Source organism: Sylvia atricapilla, chromosome Z (genome assembly GCF_009819655.1).
Source record: "Sylvia atricapilla isolate bSylAtr1 chromosome Z, bSylAtr1.pri, whole genome shotgun sequence".
NCBI classification, from domain to species: domain Eukaryota; kingdom Metazoa; phylum Chordata; class Aves; order Passeriformes; family Sylviidae; genus Sylvia; species Sylvia atricapilla.
Window position 1 is genome coordinate 84,711,981 of NC_089174.1, and position 6,000 is coordinate 84,717,980.

Below are 6,000 nucleotides of genomic sequence, written 5' to 3' on the forward strand. Positions count from 1 at the left end.
GTAACAATAGGGGAGGCACAGAGAAGAGATTGGCCTGATGCATGCTGATACATGCACATGCCCAAAACCCAGGTGGAGCTCTCTGCTCTCAAAATAAGGTTCAGTGGCACTGGTTTGAGTAGTGTTATGGTGAAGTATGCTGGGCTTCATCTTGTTTGTCCATCTCTTGGCTTGTATGGTAATAAATGTACTTGGTACGTATTCTTGACTTCCTATACTTGTGGAGGTCAAAATACCAGGTAATACTGATAATACTTTATGATACTCCACTCTAAATAGTTGCCTTCTCCTTTAGTCGTTCTAATTTTAACAAGGATGTGAAAGTCTGGTTTAAGAAATGATAAAATAATTCATCAAATCCATTGATTCAGCTTGTTCTTGGAGATATAACCATATTTATTGAAACACCTGTATATAGGCTGTTGATTTCTAGAGTTTTAAAACCAGTGCATTATAAAATGCATCTTTTGCATTCTTGTTTCTGTGACCCTGGACATTGCCTTGTATGATACATCCTATTTTAGAGGACAAATCTGATCAGCTTTTCAAAGGCTGTATCTGCTAGAACACAGCCTGGTGGTAGATGTTTTTGCTGTTCTGGGACTGCAGAGCTTTATAAAATTTTGTTATTAAGGTATTGATTAAAAAAGAAATTACAAGATTGTGTAAAAGAGGAGAAACTCAGAAGGGCATTGGGAATAAGCAGTTTCGCATTAGAGTGCATATTAAAATGTGGGTGTAAGTTGTCTTTCAAAATAGGAACTATTTAATATTCAGTAATACTGAAATTTCAGTTACATGTCAGTGAGACATCTGGTATTGGGAAAGAAAGGTGATTAAACTAGTTCCTTAATTGGTTCTGCTTTTCATCAGTTCACATAACAGTGCTTATTATTTCTTTCTTTTGAACAAAATTACCTAAAACAGATACTATGGTTTCTGGGTTTTCTTTTGGTTTCTTTAAAGTTTCCTCTTCTTTTAAAGTTTCTTTAAGGTTTCTTTTTCTTTTCATTCGTTTTATTCAAATACTAGAATTTTGCTGTAAGTGTTAGCTGTCCTTTCATTTCTGCTGAACCATGTAATAAAGTCTGCTTTGTAAAGATAGATGTAAAACCTGCATATTTTAGTGTGGTAGGAGCCAAATGAGCATAGCAAACTTAAATCTGGGTGGCACAGTTGAAGTGTTTTATTCTAAGATATTTGCAGACAGGACATACAACATCAGAAAGCAGCAAAGTGTTGCTGGGTGCCAGGAAGTTGTATTTGGTTATTACTTCAGTTGGCTCCACTTGAGATAACTTACTCCCTTCCCTAATACTGAAGATCTCAGTGCAAGCAAAGCTTTTTCAGTGATAGGCCAAAGACTGATTTTAATGATGGACTCGAGTGTTTAAGGGTTTAGAGGAGAATTAGGGAAGAAGGCTAAAACAGGAAAATAAGGGAGAGCATTGCAGCTTGCTAATTCCTGATAGAGTGGCAAGGAGAGCATGCTCTGAGCAAAACAGCAGGAGAAGAAAATCACTGGCATTTCAATGTTATGTTGAATATGAGTCTTAAAGCACAATATCCCTGTGAGAAGGAAGTTCCTGTATGGTACTACTAGTCAGTATAGAACAATATAGTTCAGCTGCTCAGAGAAAGGAATTGCAAATTCATGCAGTGATACCAGTTAACCTGCAGAACAATAAGGAAATGGATATTAAGTTCAGTTTTGTGATCTCAAAATACAAGCTGGTATGCAGATGCATAACTGCAGTCAGTATGATTTGCATATTCCCCATTTATTTTTTTCTTGTCTGTTATCTGTTTAACTATTCCCATATTAAGTTATTTGTCTTATCTGTACTTTGACAGTTTTTCCTGACAACAGGACCTTATTTTTCTTTGAAGAATGCAGATTATTCACATGTCATTTAAGACAAGGAAGATCTTACTTCAACCATTGCACCTGCTTTTTATGGCTTATGCTCTCACTATGCTGTTACAATGTGAAACTTAGTGAAACTAGAAACATCAGAAAAAAGGTATGGTTTGTAATAGGAATTTAAATATCAGACCTCCTCTAGCAAGCTGCCTCATCATATGTAAGAAAATTATGTCAGTAAGGGAAAATTTTTTTGTGTGTTGTCTCTGCTAGAGTTTTGTTCACTGTGAAGGTGAACAAAGAAACATTTCTGTTTGAGAAACTCTAAAGTGAATCTGGCCAGTAGCATTTGTATGCCTCCAGAGGAATTTGCACAGACAAGTGGAAAAAGAAGATATGCTTTCACATAGACTGTTTTTCTTCTTTTAGACTCAAGTGTGTTATATATTTTTAAAAAAAGGCTGCAAAGTGATCAAAGTTCCCTTTTTCTGTTTCACCAACACAAAACTGAAACTTAAACCTAGGAGTGACTTCAGGGCTGGTTTTTTTTTTTTAAGGGAGTTCTGTATTTCTTTGCCAATCTATTTAAAGCATTAATAGGAATAATGGAAAATTACACTCATTTTTCTGAGGTTTAGTCTAACATTTTTTGTTTAATGCACTTTTAACTAAATTATTTAGATTTTACTGGATACAGTTGAGATCTGTGCCAAAAAAAAAAGCACTGAACTTGATGGCATGTCAACTTCCTTTAAGGAAGGAGCTTCTAGCTGCACTGGCTACATTACACTCTCCTGATGTGGTAGGAAGGTGGAATATGAGCAAATATTAACAGGCATTGTGTGTTCCTGGCAGATATTGCAAACTGAGATCATCACAGTTTTCCTTTTGGCGTGAGTCTCCAGATGTTCTTATGGGGTAATCAAATCACATTTATTCATTAATAAAGTTATATACCACTGGTGTTTTTTTGCCAAGGGTGCAGACTTAACATTATAAAACATATTGAGAAAACTCCCATGGGTAGAACTCAATTGCTGGTCAATCAGCAAAGGTACATCTGCTACAATTATGCAGCTGACACTTATGCAGGGCTTTGTTGGGATACAGGTGATTGTGGTGGGATACAGAGTTGTGCTTAACATGTTCATGGTGCCTTGATACTCGAGCATCAGTAGCTTTTCAAACAGGGAAACCACTGCCAGTGAAGAAGAAAAAAGATATCTGGAAATGTGTGCCTTAAAAGAAGAAAAAAAAAATTCCTTGTTAGGTAGCATGCAGACAGGCCAGTCATTGTTTCTTCCAGTGTTTCTTTAATCCCAGCCTGCAAACTCCTTCAAAACAATTTGCAGCAGTGTCCATTCTGCCCAGGCACCCACACAGAACCTGTGCTGACATTGCCACCCCTCAGCTGTTCTTTGTGGCTGGGCCTGCATCTCCTCAGCCTGCCCAGGTACAGCCTCCAGCCAGCCATGGACCAACTCAGGTGCAGGAGGAAAAGCAAGTTATGGTGAGAGCATTTGAAACCCGAGAAAAATTACAGGCAAGCAGAGTTTATGACTGATTCTAAGTCTTGTGACTGATTCTAAGTCTAGCCTGGACTACCATTTGGGATGGTGTGTGACAGGAGGATGGGGATAAGGAATGGGGAATGCAAGCATGGTTTACACTGAATCTACACTTAATAGCAGCTACTGACATCCAAGCAAGCTAGGTTTGGAAAACAACATTCTGTTCCAAATCTAGTTTGGTTTTTGGTGGGTTTTTTTAATTTTGATTTTTGATGGCTTCACTGGAACCTGGTTTGATGGAATTTTTTTAATCCTCTGACTGGAAAGATCTTGTTCTACTTCTTGTTATAAAGGAGTGTTTGGACTTCATTACCTTATATTGGTAGGTTGGTTTGTTGCAGGAATTCAAACAATAGTGTTTGTTTAGCAAAAAACTGGAGCACTCATACTGACAAGATTGAATTGAATAAGATAGCTTAAAAAAATCACCAGCTTTTCATCCAGTAGTACTCCAATGAGTTAAAACCACGTAAACTTTAATAAAAGTTTGTACATTTTTCTTTATTTTCCCTTCAGAGAAGGCAGTGTAACTGCTGACATAATAGATGAAAGGAGTATTTGATGAGTTTTGCTGCTCCTATGCCAAAGTAGGGTTCTGATAATTCAGTCCATCCAAAAAGATGAGAACTTAAAATTATCTAAGTGTTTGTTCTGTATCTGCTTGAAAATATGTGCTGGTTTGGCTGGGTTTTATGTAGAATAAATTTTCTTCATGGTAGTTAGTATGGAGCTGTGTTTTGGATTTGTGCTGGAAGAAGTGTTGATAACACAGAGGTGGTTTTGTTGTTGCTGAGTTGCACTTGCATGGCATCAAGGCCTTTTCTGCCTCTCACCCCAAACCACCAGTGAGGAGGCTGGGAGGGTACATGGAGTTGTGAGGGGACACAGCCAGGACATCTGATCCCAGCTGACCACAGGAATATCCCAGACCACATGGTATAGATGACATTTGTCTTCCCAAGTCACATTACCCATGCTGGAGCCCTGTTTTCCTGGGGATGGCTGAACAGCCACCTGCCCATGGGAAGCAGTGACTGAATTCCTTGATTTACTTTGCTTGTGTGTGCAGCCTTTTCCCTATTAAACCAGCTTTGCCTGGATCCACAAGTTTTCTCACTTTTGTCCTGATTCTCTCTTCCCTATCCCACTGGATCAGAGTGTGAGATGTGGTTGCCAGCTGGGGATAAACCATGACAGCACCCTCTTCTCTCCATGTATATATATACTAGCCAAAACTTCAAAGCTTTGGAAACTTTAATTTTGTGTGCCTCAGGCACTTTTTCCTGCACAAGCAATCTTTTTGTCCATGCTTACCAAGAATATATGAAGCTGCAAAATAAACAGTTGTATCGTTAATAAATGGATGTATTTGTGCACATTGGTATGTTATCCACATTTTCTATAGGAAGATTTAGTAATCAAAGAAGGTTCCTATTTCATGCCATATTAAAATGAAGCTTGGACTCTTTTTTGTAGCTTCAGTGAGGTAGTGTCTTGCCAGATCCAGTATCTATGGCATTCAAATTTTTCTTGTCACCAATACATGTGGGACCACAGCTCCATATCAGTGATTTGTAACTAAGTGATTAAGTTCAAGTCACATGTAGGTAAGTGGCTTTAGCTTTATCTCAGTGAGGTAAAGACAGGATGGGTGTGGTGGGTAAGTTATATGCTATAAATTCTCCAATTTATTCTTCCCAAAGCAAATACTTGTTAGGTAACAACATCAATAGTAGATTTTAATATTTTCTCTTGTAAGTTTCTCTGAATTATTTCAGGTCTTGTTCTGCTGTAGATCCTTGTGAGTTTTCTTCCCAAAAACATACCCATATTTGCTTCAAATCTTGGATTTTTAATTACCTCTGTTTTCTTTTTCTTAAACCTCTTTGGCATCTCTACATTTCCCTAGGAACCCTTAGCCAGAGTTTAACCTAGAGGTTAACATTCCTATTTGATACCATACATACTTAACAGTACTTTTAAGAAAGATTAATCCTACAGAGAAAAATATAATTGTTAGTAGAACAACTTTAGGTCCTCACTGTTTGACAATCTTCTGTTCCTTGCCTCATATCCCACTATTTTCCTCTAGATTCCCTCCAGGTTACTGGGAATGGAGACATAAGCTATGACTGCCTTTCGATGGGTGAATCCTAATGCTGTTGCCATCAAAGCACAAATTTAATGAAAACAAGACAATCTAAAACTGGACTGCCTCTACTACCTCAGAATTCATCTGTAGAAACCATATTTGGCTTTTGTTTCCCCTTTCAAATGAAGGGTGAGTTCTCCTTATTTGCAGAAGCAGTGAAAACTGCATCAAGGCAGGAAGAAAAATACCTATCAAGAAACATAATTTTGTAACACCATGACAAGATGCTTAATAAAAATGACCTTTTTAAAAAGCCGAGCAGTAAGTGCTGGTGAATAGAACAGCAGTGCCATGCTCTGTGCCAGGCTGAGCTGGTGTCTGGTGTTGGTACCTGTAGCATTTTGTTACATACAGTTTAGATGTGAGAGAAACAGAGATACTGGATGCACAGGTGTACTGGCAAAACGTTGTCC